Below are 26,758 nucleotides of genomic sequence, written 5' to 3' on the forward strand. Positions count from 1 at the left end.
AAATTCTTCTTCTATTTACTAGGTGAAAACTTAGGCAAAACTATTTAACATTTTCATCTCCCATCTTTATTTGCAAAAAGGTGGACAAAAAGCTATACCCACCTGAAGGACTGGATCAAATATTAGAGCACCTAGTCATCACTCCAGCCTAGGAGGTAGGAGGAAAACTCCCTGTCAGGTAACAAAGTGAGTTATTTCCTTTCGCCAGAGCGGGCTTTGTCAAGTGGGGTATGATGTAGGGTAGATCCCAATGTTACCTGAAAGTGTAATTCATTTTAAATAACGCCTTCCTGAAATGGAATACAATGCTGCTGTTCTGAACTTGAGGGGGGTATCAAGAAGCTGCTGAGAAAACAGTTACTGCCCAGAGAGAAGGCGGCTGGGAAGTTACCCTTCAAAAACAAACCTGAGAGCAGCCTGCATTTCCCTCTGCTGCCTCTGGAAGAGGTGTGCGATCTAAAGTGCGTCCATCATGAATAATGATTGCCTTTACTCTCCCGACTGCCTCACTCCCAGGCAGGAACAGCACTGGCCGATGCCACGGGGCGGCTCGGGGCGGCTCGGTGGGTGATCACGCACGGTTAGAACCCCGCGCGTGAGCCGCGGGGAAGGCGGGGAGGCAGGACCCTTCTCTCTAGTCTGGTTTCAAAGGTTGGGCTGAGTCCCAGCGTTCATCCGGGGGCCTGATTTTCCGCGGCATTTCCGAATAAGCTATCTTTGTTTACACTGGAGCTTGGCTCACCCTCAGAAAGCATTAACTACCTTCCACCGGGAGAAGCCTCTCGCCTTTGCAGACGGCGCCGGGGCTGCAAAGTTCGTCTTCCTGGGTAGGAAAGAACGATCCTCCTGCTCCCCGCGCGGGTGGCGACCCGCGTTTGGGTAACGGTGGGCAGTTTAGGGGAGGTGGAGGATCGGAGGGGCAGGGGTGGAGGTTGGCTGCGGGGCAAGGCAGCAAAGTGCGGAAGCAGCACAGGGGATGCTTCCAGAAAGTGGGGTAGGAGAGGAGCTAGGGAGGGCGCGCGGAGGGACGGGATCCGTGTCAGAACGTGCGTGTGAGCGGATACAAAACCCAGGGAGGCGTGATCGGCGGCGTGTGTGCGAGCCGGAGCGAGGGGCGCCGGCGGGGTGTGTGCTCCCGGTGAGTGACACGGAGGGGCGGGCGGCCGCGGGGCGGGGGCGGCTGCGCGGGCGGGAGTGTCCCTGCGCGGGGCTGGCTGGCGGCGCGGAGTTGAGGCAGTGAAGGAATCCAGCCCTCCGGCCGAGCGGCCCTGCCGCGGCTCTCCCTCCGCCCGCCCTCCGCGCCGCAGGGGCCGCCAGCGCCGCGCCCCGGCCCGGGACAGAGCGGCGGCTGCGCCCGCGCCGAGGTAAGCCTGGGCTCCCCGGGACGCGGGGCGCGGCTGGGCCTGCGGGGCCCCGGGCCGGGTCGGGCGCCCCCGAGGCCGCGTCCCGGGGCGCTGGGTGTGGCCCGGCGGCCCGGACGCGGAGGTCGCGGTCCTCGCCTCCCCGGGGCGGCTGGCGGGGAGAGCCGCGGAGCCCGCCGGCCCTGCTCCCCGCGGGCGCCCCCCTGCGCTCCGGCTCCGCGCCGCCCGAGCTGCCCGGCCGGAGCGGGGCGCCAGGTCCCGGGCACCCCGCACCCCTGGGCCGGCGGGATTCGGGTGCGCGCGGCGAGGGCGCGCAGGACGGGCGGAGCGGGCGCGGGGGCCGCGGGACTGAGCGGTGTCGTCGCCTCCGCTGGGCGGATGAGACCCCCACCCCACCCCCCATCCCACCCCGGGTCCGCGGGCGGCGGGCGGACCGCAGCCCAGACCCGGGGTCGTTTCCGAGATGCGGAAACAACTTGACTTTTGGGTGTCTAGGGAGATCGCCGGGCTCCTTGCTCGCTGCTTGGAGGTCTGTGTTCACTGCAGACACCCGGGTGAAGGATCCCAGCCTTTACCTGGACCGGGATGCGACTGGAAACCTCCCATCGTTTCCTTCCCATCCTTGCGAGCGTGGAGGCTTCCAGTGCGCCAGTGGGGTTGGCGTTTGTGAACTTGATGAGATTTCGGCACTCAGCAGCCCTGGCTTTTAAGCAGGTGCCAAGGTTGTTGAGACCTGACACTCTTCACTGAAGATCCTTTCTGTACAGCATTTTGCTTTGAGTGCAGTACGATCTCTGTAGCGTGAGGCTAGTGAAAACCCTTGAACTTCAACCACAGTGCCGTTCCTTCCTTCCGTGGAATATATGTAATATTTCATTTGCTTATTTAAAATACTGAAGTATCTGCCTCCTTTACAGCGCCGCAGGTTTTTAGGGGGTGGAGGGAACACAGAAATTTTAGAATCTATGCAGAATCCTGTGGTCTTTATACCATCATTCTATCTTGTTTTAGAGGAACAATTCATTGCTACCCTGACTGTTTTCCAGAGAGTAAGCAGATGTGCAATATGGCAGAGGAAAGAAAGGACAGGAAGTCAGAAATAGAAAAGACTATTCAAGTAGTAAAACAAATTATGTTGAAAGAACTCTTTTAAAAGTTGCCTTCTGGATAAAATATTTTATGAGCCTTGTGAAATTGTGTTACTTAACCAAAGAGCAGTGTACTGTGTAGATGGGGGGCAGTCTTATCAAGTAAGTGTAGTGCTTCCAAAAAAAAAAAAAAATCTATTTGGTGTTTGTTGGTTTTCCTTTTTTTAACCGGGGGTGGGGAGGGGGGATCAACTTTGGAAATGATTTTCTATTTGGACAAGGCAAATACTACTTCAGTCTCTAATTAGAGTTTCGAAATAAACTCAAGCTGGGTTAAAACCTTTTTCTGTGGAGCAACAGAACAGAAAACATGTCAGATTCCATATGGCTTTAAACAGATATACACACATACACGGCACACACACACGCACACCACACACCACACACACACACACACACACACACACAGAGAGAGAGAGAGAGAGAACACAGACTAGCACCAAAAGATAATTTGCATAAAAATACAATTACTCGACTGCAGAGAATATTTAAAAGATTAGGTGGGGGAAAGCTGAACATCTGGGAAAGGGGTGTATTAATTGGCAATTTTTGTCTCTAATCTCTGAAATATTAAATGACTTCCTAGGAATCCATTTAGTTAATGCGCTTCTGTAAGCAGGCAGAGTGGCCAGGACTCCTTTTGTGTTTGTTTTGTGTGGGGAGCACCCGAAGAATTCTTCCGTTGTTAGTTTTTTCTGCCCACACTAATTTCAAGTGGCCATTGTGGAGCGAGGTGGCTACTGGCCGCAGAGGCTAACTCACCACGTCAGCGGTGATCAGAGGAGCAAAGGCTTCAGCCACAGCGTGGCAGTATGGAAAGCCCTGCCAGGTAGGTCACCTTCTACATGGGAATGGCAGTTAAGCCTTAGAGATGACTCATTTTTAGTCCTTTTCAAAAAATCAGTCTCTTGGTCTACAATCAGAGGATGGCATCACTGTTAACAGTGGGTGTTCACCAATTTTATTTTTTTCTGGAAGGGCAAAGGTGGCCTTCCCTTGAGGACCTTTAAACAACTGCCATCAGCATCTTAGGAAATAAGTCAGGACAAGAAGCTTCAGTCCCAGTTTTGATAAAATGGAAAAAGTAGAGGGTTGCCTTTGCTAAAATTTAGGCTGCTGCCACCAGTCTTACCACATGACAAGACAGTACATTTCATATGTGTGTGGTATGTGTTGCTTAGTCACTGCTCTGTGGTCTGGCTTCCCTGGTGATCGCCCCTAGTTGCTTGACTGTGGTAGTCTAATCTGTGGTGGTTCTAGTGTGTATGCACAGAACAGTAGCTTCTGTCAGCACGGCACAGCGTGTCAGGGCATATACCACGTGGACAGCGCAAATGGTTGTGTGTGTGGAACGTAACTCACCTAATTGGTTAATTCTACCACTGTTCCACCTTCAGGTGGGATCGCGCAATTAAAATAGGGGTTTCGTTATTCAAACAGTTAAAAAACAGTAAACATTTATGAGAGAAAAACAAACCTTTTATTCCCTTTCCTCCTTTTGAAGTCTGCTGTTATGAAGGTGTTTTTGGTTCTTTTCCTCCTTAACACATCAAAATGGCTAATTTAGAGTTGTGAAGCTTGTTATATAAATAGGCCATATGTTGAATTTCTACTGAGGTTTGTCCATTCAGTGTATTGTAGTAATGGTTAGGACCCCCTGAGTACCATAGCAGAGAAACATGATTTGTGTAGGCATATATCGACAATACGTGTAGCATTCCAGTATGCTCATTGGCTAGCTTCCACTCTTATTTTCTAATAAAAACCTATTAAATATTATCTACTCTCCTATCTTAGCAGCTATTTAGCTGTACTACTGATAAGACTCCATTCCTGCTTATCTGCTTTCTTAACAGACTTTTCATGGTAGCTGTCCTCCTCTCAAGCCAAAGGCTACAGGCATGAGATCACATTTCCTCACAGCTTCTACGAAGCTTGTACCTTCGATGATGAAAGTTCCTTTTGTTCCTTAATACTTTATGGTTTCTCCAGATCACCTGATCTAGGAATCCCTTCTACCAGTTTTGGGTTTTTTTTTTTTTCCAAACTAGGAAGCTGCATCAGATCTTGCTAACTTTTTCTTGTGACAATTCCTTCCAGTAGACAGCCCTGTGTTTCCTCTCCTTCATTCCTCCGCAGTGCCTCAGCCATCAGCCTTCGCTGTCTGCTGGTGATTTTTACAACCTTCCCTCTCCATCTCTCAGCTCCACACCCCATGCTTTCCCACCATACCAACCTCCTCCAAATGTGCATCCCCCGAGAGGACTTCTCCAGACGTATCCTGCAGGAAACCTGTCACCAGTGAGCTCAGGCTTAATTGGTTCGAAGCCACTGCTGTTCTCAGTGCAAGATGGTTCCCAAATGAGTATGATCTGACGTAGGATTTTTCAGCTTTATGTGGTGAAACTGGGATGTGCATTCAGCAGAAACCATACTTTGAATTTACATCCTTTCCCCAGGGTAAAGATAAGCGATGTGATACTCTCTTGGGATGCTACAGCGTCTAGTGAGCCATGACGTCAGGAGGGGAAACAATGGATGTGCACTAGACATGTCTGACCTGTGGCCACTAGGACACATGTGATACAGGATAGCTATGAATGGGACCAACACAAAATTGTGACTTACTTAAAATGTTGAGATTTCTTTGTTTGCATTTTTTTCTTGTAATTTGCTTGTGCAGTTCTCCAGCGTGAATACTGTAGTTGAGGACATTCTCTTGCAATGTTGGAAGGCTGGGCACCTCTTCCTGTGTTGCCAGTGGCTTTCCATGTAAGTGCCCAATACTCACATCGAAACTGAATTAAACACTTCATTGTAAAATAGTCTCTTTGTCAGATGGTTTTGTCCAGCAATAAGCCGAGTATAAGTGTCCTGAGTGTGTTTGAGGTAAACAAGGCCAAGCTCTGATGTTCAGCGGAGTAGGAGCTATATTTCTAACTCATTCAGGGTTTACTGGGAACCTGTGTCCAAAGTAAGCCAAACACCACCTACGGCTCAAACACTTTCCAGCCTTCCTGCTCTTCACTGGCATAAGGTCCAACCTCCCAGTCTGTTTTTCATGTATTTTATACTTTTGCCCAAATTGAACTCAACAGTTTTATCTCCTGCTTCTTTCCAACACGAACCTCTGCCCCTTTGCATGGCACCTTCTGCCCTGCTCATTTTCATTTCTTCCATATTTTTAATGCCCTGTTTGTTGTTGCTGCTGCTGCTTTTATCTGTTTTCCCTCTGACACAACCAGTCTTCAGAGTCAAACCTTGGTCATGTTGCCTTCACTGGTTTCTTCTTCCGCCTTTCTGTCTGCATTTTTCTTAAGTTTAGACTTTTGCTTAGATTTCTCCTACACCATTGCTCCTTGCTTTCCCAGGTAGATTGCAAGCTTCTTGAGGGCACCTAATGCCTTCTGACTGAAACAGCTACACGCCATTGGTTATAGCAAGTGTTTGACAGCACCTGTGGAGGTAATAAGCTAAAAGAGGATTGTCCTTAAATCTTGGGCTTTCCTAGCATCTCTGCTTTGCTCACAGGTGTGTGTCGGAGGCCTGACACACAGTCTGACTTTTAGTCACAACCTCAATAAATGTGTGTTAACATAGAAATTAATGCTGACATTGGATGAGGGGACAGGCATTTGTAGTAGGCTTCTGTCACGGAGTTTTTCTCACCTTTCTTGGGCGGTTCTGACCAGTGTCTCCATTCATCAGCTGTGAGGTTCTGAGGCCTTGGCGTTCCCAGAGTTGAGATAATGATGGCGCCTGGCAGTTGTGACTTGGAATTGAGAAGGCTGAAGTTATTTTAAGGTGGGATGATAAGTTCCAATAGTGAGCAAAAAAAAAAAAAAATGCAAAGCTGTAGGCTTAATGCTAGTATTTTATATGTAAAAAATAATCAGGTGAAACTCATCAGTGACATAAAGACTCTGTTAATTGTCCTTAAAACTCCAGACTGTAATATGGCAGGGCTGTCCAGTGTTTTCATCTAAAAGCAGCCCTGTAGACTGGTGGGAAACTCATCTGGGAGTCCATCTGAGAATGAGTCAGAAGAGAACTTGCCAAGTCCATTAGGGTAATGGTCCTCAATCCTCCTACTTCTGTGACCCTTTAATACAGCCCCCCCACGTCATAGTCATGGTGAACCCCCAACCACACAATTATTTTTGTTGCTACTTCACAGCTGTAGTTTTGCTACTGTTATGAATTGTAATGAAAATATCTGTTTCCTAACGGTCTTACGTGACCCCTGTGAAAAAGGTGTTCACTGCAAGGGGGCTGTGACCCACAGGTTGAGAACCACTGCATTAGAGTGCACTCAAAGCAGAGTCCAATTCCTTAAACTTACTTTAAAGACTTGTTTTGCGGAAGGCGTCTTCTCTATGAAGAGGTTACTCTGGCAGAAGACAATGTGCATCACACAGATGGCAGTCCAAGGGAGCTCAGAGGGGACATTGTGGAAATGACAGTTGTTTGGGCTGATTTTTAAAGGAATTGGATACGATTTTAGTAGCTATTATTGGGAATTTAATGGGGAGGGAAAGCGTCTGCATGGAATAGAAACTTGATTTCCAGGATTAAAAAAAAAAAAAATCATGCGTGTTCCTAGACCCAAACCTTGAGGAATGGTTGGGAGACATGGTTTAGTGTCACAGGAGAAGCACAGGTTTTTGGTGGAGACTAGCAGGGTGGGCCTCCAGGTAACGATTAGCCCTACCACTTGGCCATCTTCAAAGTACAAAACCTGTATTCCAAGGCCGGAAGAATCTGCTCAAACTCAGGGTCACTGCTGTTTGGACTTTGGCTTCTCTGTGGCCACATGATTATTCCATCCTGGGAAAGCAGAAATCCCCTCTTCCTGAGCACTTGGTATACTGATGGTATTTCTTCCTTTTATCCCATATGGAATATGTAAACTTATATTTAAAAAAAAAAAATCCCCAACCACCAGCCCTCAGTTGTATCACCACCGATCATAGGCTGAAAGCCATCTAGAGTTCCGGGCACTGCTCATCTGAGTGTTCAGTAATGGAACCTGAAGTGTACATAGATGCCTCCTATAAGCGTATATGATGACACGTGCTGAACTGACCACAAAATAAAGCACAGAATAAATCCTGTACACTGTATGACCAGCAATATCCCTCATGTGTACCCAACTCACTCGGAATGTCAAGAAGGGCCTCCTGTGGGATGAACGTCACGGAAGCTGACACTTGGCCAGAAGTGTAAGGAATGAGCTCCCTCTGGTTGTGATCCCGAGCAGCCAGTGTGGGGATGACCCACCGTGTCTACTGGAGCTCTGGAGCTGCATAAGCAGGCTGCTGATAGAGAGCCCTCGGTTGATTCTGTACAACTGCCCTCACGGACCCCAAAACTAGGAGCGTTGGGGACCCAACCTGAGACTTGGGGTGGCAAGGAAAGTTGTACATTACGGATTGTTCCGTTTTGTGAGGTAGTAAACAGCCATCGCTAACCATGTATGCAAACAGACTTTATAGGGCAGGGTCTTGCTTAGTTACACATAGTATGTCCCTTTGTCCTCAGATAGTCCTGGGAGGCCATCGGGGCCCCATTTTACTGAAAAGCAAAACAGGAGGCTAGAAAAGTTGATAGCCATCTATAAAGCATGCATTGAACGAGGCAGTTTGAGGGCAGGAATCAAACATGCTCTGTGATGAAGAAAGGATACAAAAATATACATCGGCATTTAAAAGGCCAACTGCTTAATTGTCTGCAGCGAGCAACTGAATATAGTTCCCACAGTTACCACTTACAAATCCGCTTATTTCGATTTGACAGTGAACTTGCAAGGTAGAGTTTATGTGCCCCTTGGGACAGGAACACTGAAGCTCAGGGAACTTACAGAACTTGACTGAAAAGTTGCTGTGTGTCGGATGCTCTGCTTGGTGTCTAAACCCCCAAGCGCCTGGCTTTTTCTTCACAGTGCCCTGGGAGTGGTGCACAGTGGAACCGCAAACACGTGTCCGTCAGTTCTCTCCAGACGCTGACCACTGAAAGACCGCTGGCCACAGCGAGCCCCCCTCCCCTGGAACTATGGCTCTGCAGATGACCAACAGGTGGTGACTGATGGTCAGGCGAATTCCACGGGTGTGTGAAAGGTGATGGTGTGTTGAAGTCATAGCTTCAGTGTTCCAGAAGCAGGAACAACAACAAACTAGTGGACTCTTTCTGTCTTCAATCTGATTGATGTATGATACGCAGAGAAAGGAAGAGGAAAACTGTTGATTGCACTGAGGCCCCTCCCGTCTTCTCCAGCCTCGGAATCCTTGGCGCTCAGCCTCTGCTTCCTCTGGGCATTTATCCTGTGGCAGCTCACATGTCTTGCTTCTGCCTGCCACCCCTGTGCCAGTGATTCTTCAGTCTGTGTGTTTGGTTGAGGACCTTTGCTAGTGTTACCTCAGGTACTGTCAGCTAAGCGAGTCCACGGTGAGATTCATCTGCAGGCCAGTGTGGGCCCCCTTTCTGTCCCACGTAGTGAAGCCACTCCAACAAGTTTAAAACTATGCGTTGCCCTAGAAGCCTCCCTTCCTCATCTCCTATGTTTTCTTGATCACTGAGCCTTGGTAGAAGCTAGGTGACCACATTTTTAGATTACACAGAATCTGCCCTCTCCTTTCCCTACAGTCATTCCCATTGCTGTGTTGGGTCAGGTCCTCAGTCCCTCTCCTGAGGTTTATTCTAGTCGCTCTGCCTTCTGTCTGGCTTGCTTTCAGTCCGTTCATCACGGTGCTGCCTTTTCTAAAAGGCCAGTCTAATCATGACTCTTCACTTAAAATCCAGCACAGTGACCGTAGCCGAGCAGAAAGTCTAAGCTCCCTAGCAGGGCACAAAAGCTCCTTTATGAGTCAGGCCTCCCTTTCAGGTGTACAGCCATCACCTCTAATGATCCTGGGCTCTGCTGTCTGCTTCCATCCACAGCAGTCTTACCAAAGGAAGTGTGTTGTTATGAGAAAGAGACGATGGATGGGAGGGATGGGGACAGAGGACAGTACCGTAATTCCGCTACCACTTATGGCCAGTGAGCACTTGAAACATGGTTAATTCAAAGTTTGAAGTGCTGGGAATGTAAAAGACTTTATGGGACAATGGAGTAGTTTTTAAAAATATCTCATTAATGTAAGTGTGTGTGTGTGTGTGTGTGTGTGTGTGTGTGTGTGTGTGCATTCGTACCAGCATGAATGTAGTCTAGAAGCCGACCTTGGATGTCTTCCTTAATTATTATCCACCTTATTTTTTGAGACGGGATCTTTCACTAAACTTACAGCTTGATGCCTGAGCTGTATTAGGTGTGTTCTGTCTTCACCAACCCTGCTCAGGGATTACATTTCTATGTACATTTTTGTACCTGGCTTTTTTTTTACATGGACACTGGAGATTGTATTCAATTTCTCACATTTGTGCAGCAAGCATTTTGCTGAATGAACCATCTCCTAATCCCCTCGTTAGTATGATTTTGATTACATTCTAAGATAGAAATATTTTGTATAAGATCCACTAATGAAAATAGATTATTAAAACTAACTTCACGTTGTTTTAGCCTAGCTACTAGAAAATTTGAAATTGCCTGTGTGGGTTGCATTGTAATTTTATTAGACAACATCACTACAGAATATCTCTGCCTTCGTAGGAAATGTGACTGGTACAAGCTCCACCCATGAGCCTTTGGAATGATTATGTCAGCTCCGTTGCACAGAGAAGCAACGGTTTTTCGGTTTCTCAAATCCAGAGGTAGAAAAATGCTTTAGATAAGATTCGGAATTAGAGAGACAGATTCCGAACTGCACAGCCCAGGATCTTACACACAGCGCGGAAAGCACAAATGCATCTCTCTCCTAGGCCTCCCCGGTTACTCTAGGAGCGGAGCAGGAGCCCTGTGGTGTGAGAGAGGGAGTCCTCGAGCTAGACAGGAAGGGAATACAAGCACACTCCTGGACGACTCCTACTTGTGAGGTAGCAGGAGGGACGATGAGGGCCATGTCTATACGATCCGTTATCCTGCTTGCAGTCCTCCCTGGTGGGTTACCTCACAGCTTCCAACTCGTTAGCTCTTAAGCTCCCGAGCCAGTTCGTGAATCAAGGGGTTCCGAGTCAATAGTATGCATGTCGCCACTGTGCCCCGAAGAAAACTGTGCCAGCGGCTGGTAAGTGCCCTGCAGAACTCATGCCAGATGCCGGAGGAGGCCTTCTGGGCATCAGTTGACCCAAGAGGCTTTGGGAGAAGGGAGTGTGGACTGCAGAGACACAGCAGATAGTGTGCCGTGTTCTGGGAGATTTACAGAATCTCCTGTGTTCGCAGTGGGGAAAATGATGGGACTCTTTGTCGGGTTGGAGCAAGAGGAAAGAACCTTCTCAGGGAAACCAAGACAATGGAGAGGCAATTCTCAGAGGTCCAGATTCCTGGGAAAGTCTGGGACAGGCAATGAGAGGGATTTGCACTCTGTCCTGTAGAGCCCTACCGTTCTGGAAAGAACCAACCCCTGCCTTGACTTCTCTGTAAGCACCTGTTTTGATCTGCTTTACCTGACGAACATTTGTATAAGGTGTTGTCAAGAGGAAATGTTCCACTGCTAAAAATAAAAATGTGAAAGTCACACAGCTACAGAAAAATGGGCCGAGAGGAGTAGTGAGCGTGCCGGTGTGCCTGTTTGTTCCATGTTTACAGGCCCTGGGAGCAGCTTGGGACTTCTGCAGAGGGAATGCCACCCCACTCCCCAGCATCTGTACCTTAGTGACGTCCGATCCAGTGGACAGTGCATTTTGGTCAGGAAATCATAACTCAGCCTTGTTCTTGAGCGGTCAGATTTTCAGTCAGTGTGCCAAGCTCTGCTTTGCCTCCCACAAGTGCAAGTCCCACTTTGAGCCCTTGTGAGAGAATCCTAAATCCTCTGACTGAAGGTCCTGTTGTGTCTCTTCATACCAGTATTGTCTGTGAGCTGCAGATCCTAGAGCTGAGTCTCTTACTTTCCCCCGGGTCTACCAATAATGGGCAAAACATTTAATAGGTTATTTGCAGAATGGAATGCTTTCCTTGCATGCTGGCTGCCTCACTTTTTTTTTTTTTTTCTGGTTGTGGTTATAACAAAATACCTAAGGAGGCACACTGAAGGTTTATTCAGCTTGCAGCTTTGGAGGCTGAGCGCTCAAACAGCACAGCGCTGGCTTTGGCAGGGGTCCAGGGAAAGGATGGCTGAAGAGCATGTGGGTATGAGGAAGGGAATCTGTCTGAGAACAGGAAGCCAGAGGAGACAAAAGGCCTAGAACCCGTTCCAACGCTGTGCTCCCAGTCACTGAGGACCTCCCAGGAGGCCTCATTGCCCAACATTGTCTGCCCCACGACCAGGCTCCCAACACATGAACCTTTGGAGATAAAAATATATTGACACTGTACACCTCTGAGTGTCCCCTCGTTCCAGATGCCTGACAAGTGACAGCCGTGCAGGTGGCCCCTCCGCTGACCTCTAGGTCCCGTTTGTACTGTGTGTACAACTGGAAGACAAGGGGAAGGCAGGTATGGCGTTTATGTTCGCAGATGGTACAGCCGTGTGGAAGGCTGGGTGGAGAAGGACAGTGGCTGCCTTTGTTGTGTGATTTCAGAACCCACAGCCCTGCAATATCAACAGTCTACTTTCCTTCACACATGGAAAATCTACATTGAAAACTCTTATCTTTTTTCCTAAGGCCAGTGTGTTTTAAAGGCAAAAGAAGCCCCGGGTGGGCATTTGGAAGCTGAGGTTTGATACCTGGTATGGGCTGGCTGTATGAGCTGGCTCAGGGTATTTGATCTTCTGGAACTTTGGTTCTGTCATGCACAAAGCAAAATTAGCAATATCTGCTGTTACGTTATGATTTCGTAATGACTAAATAGGACACTGTAAAGTCCAGGCCCTCGCACTTGAGTGCTGTGGAAGGGCTGACGTAAGCCTACTAGACACGTGCTCCCTGCCTTGAGCAGCTTCACTGCCCTTCCCTGAGGCTTAGAAAAGACAAAAAATCTGCACCAAGGAGCTCAAACTCTGCCCATTCCGTGGTGAAGAAAGTACCAGGAGGAAGCTGCCTTCGCAGCTTAGTTCAGTCCAACTCTATCACAGTTTGCATCTGTGAAAATTCTGGAATTGTGGGCATAGCATGAAGCCACGGGGTGGGGAACGCCTGTTTACATCCTCTGCCAGGATAGTGTGACAGTAAGCAAAGCAGGCTTTTGAATCCTGGAATAGTCAGGTGCACTGCCGTCAAAATAAACTCGAGTTTTTTCTTTGCTGATAAATTACAAACAAAGGAAGTCACTAAAATACCCTGAAAAGGAAGCTTCATGTAGAAATTAGAGACCGGGGAGTGTTCTTTATACTCATTTGGTTGGAACCATTCTTTGCTTAACTGTGGGTGTTGGGGAAGTTCTTTTGTTGGGAGCTTTGTTGCTTGCAGGGAAAGAAAAGCTTTAGAACATCAAAAGAGACCGATTTCGATTAGAGGCATTCTTGCTCGGTGTAGGCTGACTTTTGTATATTGTGCTGACTGCTAGGCACCTGACCAAGGGAACCTTGGGATTGACATTCTGGAAACGGGAGTGAGAGTCTGAGCAGATATAATGCCATTTGTGATAGGCAGCTAGAGTGTGCGTGGCCCTGTGCTCACTGAACGGGAAACTGGGAGCTTCGAGGCCGATCACTGTCCTGCTTCAGACCTTTGTCCCTTTATGTCTCTGATGAGATCTGAGTGGTGGACTGCAGTCAGTACAGGGGTCTGACCTCCACAGTCCTGATTCAGTTGACTGCCTTACCGTAACTCCAGGACCTTGTATAGATAGGGTGTCACTGTGTGTCTGTTGCCGGCCTGGAACACGCCTGTAGGCCAGGGCGTGGCCTCAAACTCACAGACATCAGCCTGCCTCTGCTTACCTGCTGGGATTGAAGTTATCCACCATCATGCCTGGCTAAGGTCTTTAAAAAAAATACTACTTAATGCTCAATATCAACTCTTTTATTTCTCCATGGTCCACAAGCAAGAACTGTTTCAGCTGTGAAGGGTGACATCGACTCAGTTTTCCATGCAATACTAATTCTTAATTTCCAAACTTTTGATAGAGTTTCATCTTCTGGACTCCTCTGGATTGCGTTTCAAGCAGGTCTTCCCCACCCCCCATTGACTAAGGCACGGCATATTTAGAAAATGCTTATATAAAAGGTACTTGTAGTACCCACATGTAAGTTTCTAAGAAGAAATTAGAAAGATTGTGGATACCGTAGCTTGATGTCCTGCCGAATATAGGAATCCCATTTGAACCCACCCAGGAATGGGTACTTGACACACTAATGATGCCAGGTGACACTAAGGACAGTTTGCAACGCTCCTAGGTCTGAGCTTGAATAGTGTTGGGACCTGCATTACTGTGAGCACACTGCTGTTTGGTGTAAGCACAGGTAGATGGAACATATCTCTTAAGACCTCTTCTTCACAGTGCATTGAAATCTTCTCGGGCCCCTTCCCCATCTGTCTTGCAAAGGCATGGCATCCCTTCGCCGTGCCGCAGAATGGGCTGGTGTCTTCCAAGAACTCTTGTGTTTGCTACTCAGACTCTTCTTTTCAGGGTGGTAAGGTCCCAGTGTCAGCCAATACTTCTCATCCTGCTAACTCTCCTTCACCATGCTGTCCGTTTCTCCCAAGAGGCCATCTCTCCAGTTTAGGCCTGAGATTCCGAGTGGCAGAAAACATAGAACTACTTGTCTCTTTTGACCATGAGTGATCTTCATTAACCTAGTCAATGTCATGAAGGCCTCCTCTGTAAGCCAAGACCAGCCTATCTCCAGCTCATATATGAAGGCAAATAACACCCCCCAGCATTTTTCCTAACCCCTGCTGCATCACCGGGACCTATCCTCCACCCAAGCAATCAATTCTAAGTCAGAGGATTCAGTCAGAGGACTCTACATCTATCCTTAGGTTTTGTTGTTGTTATTGTTGTGTTTTGTTTTGTTTTTTGTTAAGTTACTTTTTTCCCCCTTGTGTTCAAGACAATTTTGAAATCTAGTTTTTAATTGTTTGTTACTGATGCTTTCATTAACTTCTCAAGTGCATGTTTGAGGTTCTGGTTAGGTTTGGTATGGACTGGGCTTTTTGCAGTTTGGGGAATGGATCCAGGGCTTCCCATATACTGGCAAGCACTCTGTCACCGAGTCACTCCCCGCCTTCGCTCTGAACAGCTGGAGTCTGTGTCTTTCTGCAGCACGAGAATGTTGTCAGTTTTTAAAAATAAAAGCTAGCGCCATGATCGCAAATTTACTTTGTGGTCAAAGAGAGTACGGCAAGGAAAAATCTTAGCCCAGTGTGTTACTTCTTCTCTTTTGAAAAAAAACAAAAAACAAAAAACTGAAAATTGCTTTCTAGCACATTATTCAGCTCATTCTTACAGAATCATGTTCTTAAAACAAATCGCTGAAGGGACAGGAAATTACTCCCTTTGTGCCTCTCCAACATGTTGTTATGTTCACACCTCCTAGGAGAGACAGGACCGGGCTGAGACATGTCCGAACAGTAAGCTGACACCTACCGACGTGCTCCTTCTGTGACAGGATCGTAGCATGGCTATGACAGAGAAATGTGTTGATGGCATGATGTCCATTGTGGATGTTTTCCCCAAGCAGAATAGTCTGTTTTATTTGCAAAGTCTTTTTTTTTCTTCATTTTGCAAAAAATATAACAAAAAAAATAGTACTTGGACTTTTTAGATTAATGTCAAATATCTTTCCAGTAACGCACAGTGCTTTCATTACTGCTTTGTAACATTTATGCACAAAATGATTTTGCTATGCTTTTCTTTTTGCCTTGAACTAGATGTAGAAAAGAGTTAGTAGTCATAAGAAACTCAAAACCATGAGGTTGAGGCATGAACTATTGCCTCGTTAAAAGAGTAGTGTTCATATTAATATTTTTGAAGTATTCTCACACATCTTCTCATGTGAAAAGGTTGTGGAAATATACATATTCATTAACCTTAGAAGCTACAGAAGGGGACACAAGCAGGTTAAAACACAGCTTAAATTTTAGCACCTGGAGATTGTCACTGTTGAAGTTTGGTGTGTTTCCCTTCCGGATACACATTTTGGGGTGGTTGTGGGAATACATGGCATGCACGTGTTCTAAAGGAGCCTCGTGGAGGACACGGGAGGTCCGTGCTGAAGAACCAGTTTAGAATAGTAGTTAGAAGTGCTTTGGATCCTCAGGTATCTTGGGGTTCCTGGGTTCAATTCCTAGGAACCCCACTCCCCAGGGTGTTTCAGTTCCAACACTTTGATACTCTAGTCCTGGCTATGCCAATTATTATTATGCAGTGACTGTAATTCCAGAACTCTCCAGAGCTCCATTTACACTTATTGTGAAATGGACTGGTCACAGTGCACATAGGTTATTAGATTTAATGAGAATGTGTTGTCCACGTGAGCTAGAGTTATTATCAGATGGGTTCTTTTTCTTGCTTTATTCACTTAACTTCCAGGGTCAAAATTTCCTTGTCACAAGATATTTGAAAACACTTAGAATGACTGCATAAATTTCAATATATGATAACACTTGAGTATTATCATTTCCCCATAGTTAGCTCATTTCTAATTCCTTGCCCTCCTAAGGAACACTATGGTTAATATCCCATACATTATTTTTTTTTTTAGATGTGCATAGACAACAGATTCAAAGATGAACTACTAATGGCATTTTATGGAAAGAGAAAAGATTTAAGAATTTTTAATGTTTACTAATGGGCCAGATTATATGCCATGTGTTCTTTAGAGCAGAGTTCTCATTTTACCACTGCCCTTTGAGGTCAGTCTGTCACCCCTAATCTGCAGAGGAGGAAGGTCCGAAGGCTGATACGTTGCTTGCCCAGGATCACAGATAGATAGTGGAGGTGGAGATAGAGGCAGCTGTCTGGTTTGGAAGCACAAGCCTTTTCCATTCTGGCATGCACTCACGCCTGTCTCTTTGAGGCCAGCAAAATGAATAGTCACTATTGTGCTTTCTACAAAATGTCACTGGGTGCCACGTAAAAGATAGGGCACTTGGCTGGAACTCTTGGCTTTCTCAGCGTAGTTCCTCTTGCGTGCGGATGTTCTTATATGTCTTGGAATGGAGCCTCATTAAAATATGGCGTTAAGTCAAGGGAAAGCAGCATTGATATGATTACTTGATGAAAGCAGAGCGCACGGAAGAAGATATCTATTTAGTCAATACAACAAAACCCTTCTTTGTTTTAGATGCACAGACTAGGCCAGAATCACTTATCTCCCCGGGAATCAGAGTGTTTCACATAAATCAGCTTAGGAATTAAGCAGTAAGAACACTCAAAATAAATGGATACTGTCAAAAGAAATTGTACATTTCTCTACTTGCTTGTTTAGTAGAGAGAGCCTTATCCTAAGTAAGATGGTCCATCCAGAAGGGGATTTGGTAATACTCTGGGTATCAGTGCAGATACTTGGGAAACTTGAAGTATATTGGCGTGCACCCCACCAAAGAACTATTCGGTGAGTTGCCAGGTTGTCTTTAAAAAGTCAGCTTTTGGAACATTTATCTTGGCAGCCCTCAGATGTGACTCATGGCGTGCAGTGTGACAGCCAATCTGGTAGGAAAAGTGTATGATTAATATGACAAAGAAGGCACAGGTATCGCCAGTCAGTCCCTCCCCCAGCTCCTTACAACAAAGGGGCACTTGAAGTCACCTTTTAATAGGATGATCATGGTTTGTCATTTTGTAGGTTTTTTCAATTCCTAGTAAAAATGATTACGAAAGAAAGCCTGGATGTAGTCTTTCATATATAAGAGATGCTTTGCTGTGGAGTTTATGGCCAATGATTATTCAGTCAGGACAGCTAGCTTTGGGGTTTTTTGTTTTTTTTTTTTTTCATTCTTGAGGTCTTACATCTCCTGAGCTTACATACTCTTGTCCTGTGATCGACCTGTTTCCTCCAGTCACTCTCATTCTGAAAAAGGAGAAGCATTGTCTTCATAGTCCCAGTGGACAGGGAGGCTGGGGATCTCAAAAGAACTTCTCTACCAACTTGGACTATTCTGCCTTCACCCAACCGGTCACTCCTTAGTTCTTGTTTAAAGGTTGGACCTGTCACTTAGTCTACTGGACAAAGAGCTTCCCTTTCTTGTGCCCCAGGCCCTCTACTCTGCAGTGGAGATAATGGGGATTACAAAGTCACAGATCATTTGAAGATCAAATATATTGAACAAACTATTTGGCTAACTCAGAAGTTCTTTCATGCTTTGTTTTCTTTGTTATTAGTTAATGGGTATGGATCATCTTCCTTGAGGAGGAACAATTTAACTTATTTTCAGCTGAACAGTGGCTATCTTTATTAAGATGTATGCAACAGGTACCTCTCCTAAGGCTAACCCCACAGACATTTCTCTTTGCTACCATATTGGATGATAATGGGACAGGCCTATTCTCTGCTCTGAAACCCCCTGTTGCCTACCTTAGAATCTCCCAAAACTTGGCTGCTCATTCTCGAAGCACATTCCTCTGTGGAGTAAGGGGGCCAAGTGACATTAGAGGGACGTTTTTGGACCACATTAAAGTCCTTTGTAAAAGTAGACATTTAAGCTGGCTGTAGAGACACACACCTATAATCCCAGAATTCAGGAGGCAGAGTCAGTAAGATCACTCATGAGATGGAAGCCAGCCAGGACGACATGGAAGTTCTAGGATGTCCAGGGCTGCATAGCAAGACTCCATCTCAAATTTAAAATGTAGACATTTTGATCAAGTATGTTGTCCTGAAATAGAAGCAAAGCTGACATATTTGATCTATGCATTTTAGCTTTCAATAAAAAGGCTCTAAAGAGAAGACCAAAAAAAAAAAAAAAGTAGAAAACTATTGTGATAAGTGGCATTGTGGAAAATTGCAAATAATTATTTGCAATTTAATTATTATTATTTATTATTTGTTCAAATAATTATTATTTGAATAGATTATTCAAATAATTTATTCAAATAATCGTGGTGCTGGAGAGCAGGAAAGAGACTGAGAAGTTAGAAGTTTGACACCAGGAAAGGCAGGCCTGTGTGAAATCTCTCTGGAGCCTCCCCTTCATCCTCCTTATGCCAGGCTCAGAAACTTCACTTCCCTTCTTTCCCTGCCTTTATCTCCTTGCAGACCAGCATGGTTAGGGCAGGCTTTGTTCACTGGCCATCCTTCATTAGGCTATGTGGCAGGATGCTTATGAAGATGTCTGTGGATAATTAATGGTTGAAATGTATCTGTGGGAGTCCTCTGGGGTGGGATCCAGGCTTTTTTTTCCCTGAGACTCTGTGTAGCCCTGACTGTCCTGTACTGATTTGGTAGAGCCTGCTGGCCTCAAACTCACAGAAATCCACCTGCCTCTGCCTCCCCGAGTGCTGGGATTACAGGTGTGTACCATCACATTCCAGGGGAGCCAGATATTTTAAATGAATCTCTTTGACCCAGGTGAGCTGACCCAAGGCCCACTGGGCCCAGGGCATGCTTGGTGGTAAACCTGCTTATTGTTCTCAGTTTGAATTAGTTTGTGCTTTTCATTTCTCCCTCCACACAGGGAACTGTCATGAAATCCCCTCCTCTGCTCTGATGCCAAAGCTTCGTCCCATCCATTTCTCTAGCAGCTGTTCCCTCTGAGTGTCTGCATTGCACTAGGCCTAGTTAAAGACCAGGGAGAAAGCAGATGCTGGAAAAGAAGCAAGCGAACTTTTGTAAAGGGCGAGATGTAACTAAGGTTTGAGAAAGGGGAGGTCAGATTTGTAACTTCTTATTCTCTGCTGTACTTCCACAATAAATTATACCACACAAAACTCTATGCCAGTATTCTTTAATGTAGCTAATCCCGTTACGATGAAAATCCTTTTTCTTTCTGGCGTGACTCAGGAAGCATCCATAGTGTACAATTCCAGTGTGGCAGAAGGCTTTGGGCAGCTCTTCGGAGTGAGCCCAAGTGGGATTTGACCCGTGTATCGTTTTGATATTTTTTTTCATTTTTACATGTCAACAAATACTCAGATATTAAAGCAAAGCAAATCAGTATTTCTTGTTGTAATCAACAGTAACACCCATCCGAAGGCAGCAAACCCCAACCACCATATTTTGTTGTGTTTATATATTTTACCATAAGCTTAGCTGAATAACCTGTCTTCCCGTCCATGGGATGATGATATCAACGTATAATTTAAAAGGATGCCAGAGAACTGTAGTCTTGTTTCTTACCTCTCATTGAAGCATTCTCAGAAATCATTTTGTTCACATTAATTGTAAGGAAATACAAAGTGAAGACTTTAATTGCAGCAGCTGTGATTTCTTTCTCTCGCCTTTTCCAACTCCCGTGCCAATCAGAGGACTTCTTCTTTATGGTTTCAACTTTTAAAATTGAATTCTTTCACCGTTTCATACATGTATATAATGTACTTTGATTATATTTCCCTTGCCATTAGTTTCCCTTCCCCTCCCCACAAACCACGTTTAAAAAGATAGATTCCCATTCTACTTTCATGTCTAACTGTGTGTGCCCCCACTGAGTTTAATTTAGGGTCACTTGTGGGTTTTGTTTTCTCACTTGAGCAAGGGTGCCATTCCAAAGGTGGCTCAACTAAGGAATGGGACCCCACATTCCGGCAACCACCAATTGCCTATGTTTCCTTAAGCAAGTGTAGGGCTACATGAGCTCCCCCAAACCCATGGTCTATGTTGGTGGGCCAGGCTTGTGAGGCCTTACACAGGCAGTGCGTGCTAATCCAAGAGTAACATCCAGAAGGGGGCCCCATAGCACTCCTTCCTGTCTTCCAGGAACATTCTTTTACCTCCTCTTCTGCCATGTTCTCTGAGCCTTAGAGGGGATGAGCAGCTGTTGGTTATTCTCAGCACCCTGAGCAGGTCAGAGTCCCGGCATTACCTGCTACTGGTGCAAATCAGAGGACCAGAGTCCTGCCTGTAGGAATCTAGTGGTTATAATGGGATGTGGGGTACTAAGGAGTTGAACCCCCACTTTCTCTTCTGGATTTGTTTGTTTGTTTGTTTGTTTGTTTGTTGAGACAGTGTTTCTCTGTGTAGCCCTAGCTGTTCTGGAACTTGCTCCGTAGACCAGGCTGGCCTCGAACTCACAGAGCTCCACCTTCCTCTGCCTCCCTCATGCTAGGATTAAAGGTGTGTGCCACCACCACCCGGCTTTCTCCTGCATTATTAACTGTTAGAGAATTTCTGAAAACCACCTGGTCTAACTCACAGCCTTACAATCAACAGTTGGCCCACGGCATCAATTTACAGATGCCAGCGTACTGATTATTGCTTGTTATCAGAAAGGTCTGAGTATTGGCTATGCCCCGCCCCCTCCCACAGCATGCGTATTGTTCTCATTGTTCTGATGTGTTCTCATTGTGCTGGTATTGTTCTCGCTGTACTGACTTGAGCTACTAACTGCTTAAAGGGCGTCAGGGTCAGAACTGGACAAGCTGGGATTTGAACCCAAGTGTGTTTGATTCTGAAGCCTTTCCACTTCTTACTGCATGAGCTTGTTTCTAATAATATATGAGACGGAAGAAAGTTTTTTTTTTTCAAATTGTTAAAGTAATACACACTCATTATAGAAAGTTTAGAAAGCAAATTATAGAGAAGAAAACAATTACCTATAATCCTGCACCCTACGGATAACCACCACCAAATTTCATCTTTTTTACTTTCCAGGCTTAAGAAAGCTATAATTTATATGTCTAAAGGAGTCCTGCAGCGCAGGGTTGTCTTTGAGGCTGACACATGAAATCAACCATATTGCTGTTACATCAGATAAAGTCCCTTTCAGAGTCTGTTAGGAGTTAAAGCCTCTGTGATCCCCAAGCATGGGAATAGAAACTACAAAGGCAGCGTATCCATTCCTCATGTCCTAGCAAAATAATAAATGACGTGTGCGACCATTTTGTGCCTTCTAAATGTCTGTGCCGTAGCTATTTACATTCCCACAAGGAATACCACCTTGTCGTGTCAAAGAACCATAAATATCCTGTGCCAAGTTCAGTTGCACTGTGGGATTGAATTTACCAAAATGCTGCTCCTCGTGTCAAATATTGATGGATATTTTGGGGTGTGTTTAAAAGCCTTTATTAAAAATTAAATCCATAAATGTTTAATATCTTATTTGACAACTCATTTATTACAGTGTCAACACAACAGTGTTTGCCTTTGGTGGTACATAAAGAAAATCAGAAAATTGCTTTTGTCAAAACTTTGAAAAGCATTTTTTGAAATCAATTCCTATTTAATGGAGGTATTACACTCACTGAATTATTCCCCTCCAAGGGGTTTTTGTGAAAGCAAATGGATCTAAGTGTGATGAACTGATCTGTAAATAAAGCCAGCAGCGTCTTATGTTGAAGTAAATGTTTCCCAAAAATCTCTGTCTCTCTCTCTTACACACACACACACACACACACCACGACGGCCACTGGTGTACTTTAAGTCAGACAGTCCCAGGAGCTCAGTGCTGTGGAGTTCCTGCCTGACTTATGACCCAGACATCTCATTCCGTTGGTTGTTTTCTGCTTTAATTTTTTAACAGGCATTCTTACCTACTCCATCAGACTCCTCACCTTATCCACCAGCTGGTGAACACCTGGAACCCTGGGTTTTCAGATCAGTGTTGAATTCTTTGGGGCCATTACCAGGGTTCAGGACAGGGCGGAGCAGGCAAGCATGCCTGTCCCTTGGGCTACATTCTTCCCTTGTTTTCTGGTTGCCAGTGTTTCCTATAGTAAGGATTGATCCTGCTCACAGGGCTAATTGTGAGATGTAGGCTGTGTTTTATGTTAATGATCTCAGTCCCATCCTGACATTGTTCATGCCGCTAAAGCATTATCTTCCCTCTCGGAAGCTGGATTGTCAGGAGAAAAGATGGAAAGGGAGAGTTGTAGATTAGGAGCTCAGGATGTCCAGGTCAATCTTCTCATTTAAATACGAGCCCCAGAGATGTTGCTGGGGGTGGAGAAGTGCCTGGAGACGTGATATCATATCCAGGCATGCCATCTGATATCTTTAAAAAAATTTTTTATTAAAAATAGATTTTTTTCATGAAATTTATTCTGATTATAATTTCTCTCCTCCAGCTCTTCCCAGATCCTCCCCACTTCTCAACCCACCCAGATCCACAGCCTCTCTCTCTGTTTTTCTCATTCAAATACAAGTAGGCATCTAAAACAATAATAATAAATAAACAAAACAGAATAGGAGAAAACGAACAGAAAAAAAGAGCCAAAGAAAAGGCATAATAAATACACACTAATGCTGAGACACACATTCACACACACAGAAAACTTGCAAAAACAAAATTGGAAACCATAAAATATAAGCAAATATACGAGGAGAATTTGCCAGACAAAGCATTGTGAAGGAAAGGCCTCCAGAGATAGCATTGACTTTGTTTTGCATTGGCCATCTACGGGTGGGCATAGGGCCTGACCTTAAGTGTGGTCTGTGTACCCACTGAGGCTTTGTTGGAGAATACTAATTTTTCATTTGACAGCGATTATCACTTGGAGACAGCTTCTGAGTTAGGGATGAGGTAGGGATGAGGGCATGTATCTACTTCCGCTTGCAGCACTGGGACTGAAGGGCTGTAGCAGGTCTGAGCATGGCAGACATGGTGCCAACGGGTTTTGCCTTTTACCCTTCTCCCCCTCGATAGAGAACCATTGGGTTACACTTCTAAAGCTAGCTGCCACGAGTTCTGTTCCCTTATTTGGCCACGTCCTCTTTCTGAGGCTGACGGCCAAGGTCCAGCTATCAAAGTATTGAAGTTTGGCAATCAAAAGCCCCCTTTTGGCTCACCTCATTAGCATGTCCAACCAAAATTTAATGCCTCATCCTAACACAGTGTCTCCCCCTTTCCCTTTATAAACTCCCGTGTGCCCATGGACCGGGCCTGTCTCTGCTCTATCCAGAGGCAGTCCTTTGTCCTTCTGGAGCAAATGTCCTGTCCTCCCGCTCTCCTTTCTTCCTTTTCCCTTCTCCATGATCCTCTGTCTCCTGTCTTTGTCTCTTACTCTCTGCCCTTTGTCCCTCTAGGATGCATAAATCTCCTTTGTGCTGAGAACTTGTACTCGGTATGTCCTGGCCAACCCCGGTGGTTTCAGGGACCCTATCTGGTGTAGATCTGCACATGCTGCCACAGAGTGTGCTGTGTTCATATGTGTGTAGGTCCTCTTGGATTTAGAAGGCCCTGTTTCCTTTTTCCATCCCCACAGGCTCTTAAGGTCTTTCTGCCTTCTCTTCCACACAGTTCCCTGAAACCTGAAAGGGGGGATTTGGTGATGATAGCCCGCTTAGGACTCAGTGTTCCAAGGCATCTTACTCTCTGCACCTTGTCCAGGTGTGAGTCTCTGTATTTGTTCCCATCTACTGCAGTAAGAGGCTTTCCTGATGATGGCCGAGCAAGATTCTCACCTACTGAGTACAGCAGAATGCCATCAGGAGTCATTGCTGCATTCCTTTAGCAGAACAGTAGTATTTGGTTTTCCCCTAGGTCTATGGCCTGTCTAATCTCAGGTTCTTGGACATCTGAGTAGTGTCAGGTACGGGTTCCATCTCATGGACTGAGCCTTAATTCCAGTCAGATAATGGTTGGTTTCGCCCACAACTTTTGTGCCACTGTTGCATTAGCATATTTTACAGGTAGGCCATCGTTAGAGATAGCAGGGATTGTAGTTGGGGTGGTGTTTACCTTTCTCATCTGGTAGCGTGCAGAGTACTGTCCAGTACCACGAGCACTAGCCAGTAGGGGTGAAGGCTCTCTGCAGGCAGCAGTGTGTCTTCGCCATGTTCAGTGAGTTAGGTAGGTTTTATCTTCCACGATAAGGCCTTACCATCAGCATGTAGGGAGCAACCACTTGCCTTGACAATAGCCTGGGATGTTTGAGGTTTCCAAGGGGTCTCTCAGGCCAACAGCCCAACTAGATGTAGCCAACTCATTCCCAGCATTGGAGGTTTCACTTGGCAAGAGATGTCTAGCTGGGGCTTTGTCCCAGCCATTGCTTGGTAATCTCGATTTATATTTCTTTCATGAATGTATATATTTTAAGAATCTTCTACTGTATTGGGCTTCCATATAACCCCTTAAATGGCCCATAGTTTTAGCTTTGTCTCCTATTGTCCCTACTTTACTCCTTCCCCCAACCCTTGTTATCCTTTCAAGCATCTTTTAGCATCCACAGAGATCAGTATCCAAGAAGTTTGATTGATACATCTCTCAGGAAAGAACTCTGAATGATATAATTCCAGGGTAAAAAAGCTGTGTTACATTTTATCATCCCCTCTAGTAACAGTCTTAACTAATTTTTTTGAAAGCTATCAGACAACCAGATGTCTACTGAAGCAGATTACATATACTTTTAATATGTTATATTAAAGTGTTAAGTGGAAATGTGAAATACCTTTTTGTTCTCCAGTGTTCTCATAAAGTTGACCTAATGACTCTGGGATCTGTGACCTAAGCATTTGAAACCCCCCCCCCCCCCCCCGCAAAGTGTTTTGAGGATCACTTATGATACTCACTGGGGTTAGTCACTAATAAACACAGAAATGTTTGGGGGTGGTGTGTCAATGAGTAGCGGGTTGACGTATAACTTTGGCAGCCATCTCTGTGCCTAAGGAGTAACTGACTGAGTGGAGACTAAGTAGAGTTATACATTATGGGCTAAATCTGGTAGAAGATAATAGTATACAACAAAACAATAGCAAGTGTTTATTTTTAATTATTTGGGCAAATACTATGTGACCACTTTCACGGTCACCATTAGACTCCCAGGGTACCACATTCAAGTGTTAGCTCACTAGTCAGGTAATTTGACCCTTCTGTGCCTTGTTTATTGGTCTCTGTCAAGTACCAATGGAACTAGTGCCTTCTTTGGAGTACCGAAGGGGTTGGTATGTGGGAGCAACGCTCTGGAACAATGCCAAGCACTTTTACAATTCCTAATAAATGCTAGCTATTGTTGTTAAATATCACCATTATGTGTGTATTGGGTGTGTTGAAGGCATTGCATGCCTTGCTTATCAGGCGGCAAAACCCTTGGTGAGAAAGCTCTTATTTTCCCCAGTTTACTTCGGAGTAAACAGACTCAGATCACCCCACCTGCCCAAGGTTGGATAAAGTCATGTCTTCGGACCAACTCATTATCTGCCAGATGCAAGATTCTGTGATAGGGAGCATTCATAGTGGGGAATGGGTGACAGCGTTGCTCATGGAAGATCAACCAGTCTGACCCTCCCAATTATTTTCCTTCCTAGGATCTTCCAGAACCTTGGCTGCCTTCAGGAACATCTCTGTGGATTCCCACGTAAGTAGAGATGGTCCCCTCTTTCTCCATGACATCTTCTTGTCTTTGTGGATGACTTCTCCCTTTACTTGTAGCAGACACCTGGAGACCTCAGTCACAGCTTCGGGGGGAGTCTCAGCTGCCTCTTAAGGGTTCAGGCTAGAGTTGTCATTAAAGTGTGAGGACTGAGGCAGTCCAGTTGGGGCCATGTGGCCAATCGATCTAAGCTACATCTGATCCACCCACATTCCTCTTCCCATCTATATCATCCCTCACACCCACATCCCCCTTCCAAACGACATCCGTGTTTCCATGGTTATTGTTAGAATAGCATCGTGTAAAATACTTTGGAGTGCCACAGAAAGGGAAAGAAAACAAGGTCTGTTGCAGACATCTTTGTGATTTAGAAAAGAATTAAGAGTTAAGAGCACTGGGCTCTAGAGCCAGACTGCCTGGCTGTCCATCCTCACAGTGATAGCATGTTTGTTCTTGTCACTGCTGTTCAAGACTTCCTCCAAGGAGTCTGGTAGTCTGACACTCAGTTGTAGTTCTCAGTCAGCATGGAACAGGAGCGGAAAGACCTGGGCTCGGGACTCAAGCAGCCCGGCCTTACCTCCAGCTTCTGCTCCCCAGTAATTGCATGAGAACATTTACTTTTCTGAGCTGTAGTTTCCTCCTTCCTGGTGTACGGGTGGTCTGTAGCCACAACACACTGAATGTTCCTGATGTCTCCTGAGACACGACAACCACAGTCATTGTCAGAAGAACTGGCCAGCTCAAGCTCATCTCCATAAAGGAGGCCCACATCCAGTAAATGCCAATTTGTTGCCAGGTGTGGTGGTGCGTGTCCTTAATCTCCATCCTTCATAGGCAGAGTCAGGTGAATGGATCTCTTGTGAGTTCAGGGC

General features: G+C 45.7%; 1 protein-coding gene across 14 annotated transcripts in view; it reads left to right on the top strand.

Annotated features, from left to right (window-relative positions):
* Nucleotides 1-512: 512 nt before the first annotated feature.
* Spats2l (spermatogenesis associated serine rich 2 like) overlaps nt 513-26,758 on the top strand; it is a 166,746-nt gene continuing 140,500 nt past the window's right edge. For 3 of the 14 annotated variants that reach the window (XM_060368379.1, XM_060368386.1, XM_060368387.1), the window contains exons 1-2: nt 998-1,138; nt 25,822-25,871. The gene's annotated coding sequence lies outside the window, so the exon portion shown is untranslated. Of the gene's footprint in view, nt 564-650; nt 828-997; nt 1,139-1,213; nt 1,365-3,233; nt 3,339-25,821; nt 25,872-26,758 lie in introns of those variants that run through there. The other 11 variants (XM_060368382.1, XM_060368390.1, XM_060368381.1 and 8 more) reach the window with 9 other exon arrangements.

Source organism: Meriones unguiculatus, chromosome 15 (assembly GCF_030254825.1).
Source record: "Meriones unguiculatus strain TT.TT164.6M chromosome 15, Bangor_MerUng_6.1, whole genome shotgun sequence".
Lineage (NCBI taxonomy): Eukaryota > Metazoa > Chordata > Mammalia > Rodentia > Muridae > Meriones > Meriones unguiculatus.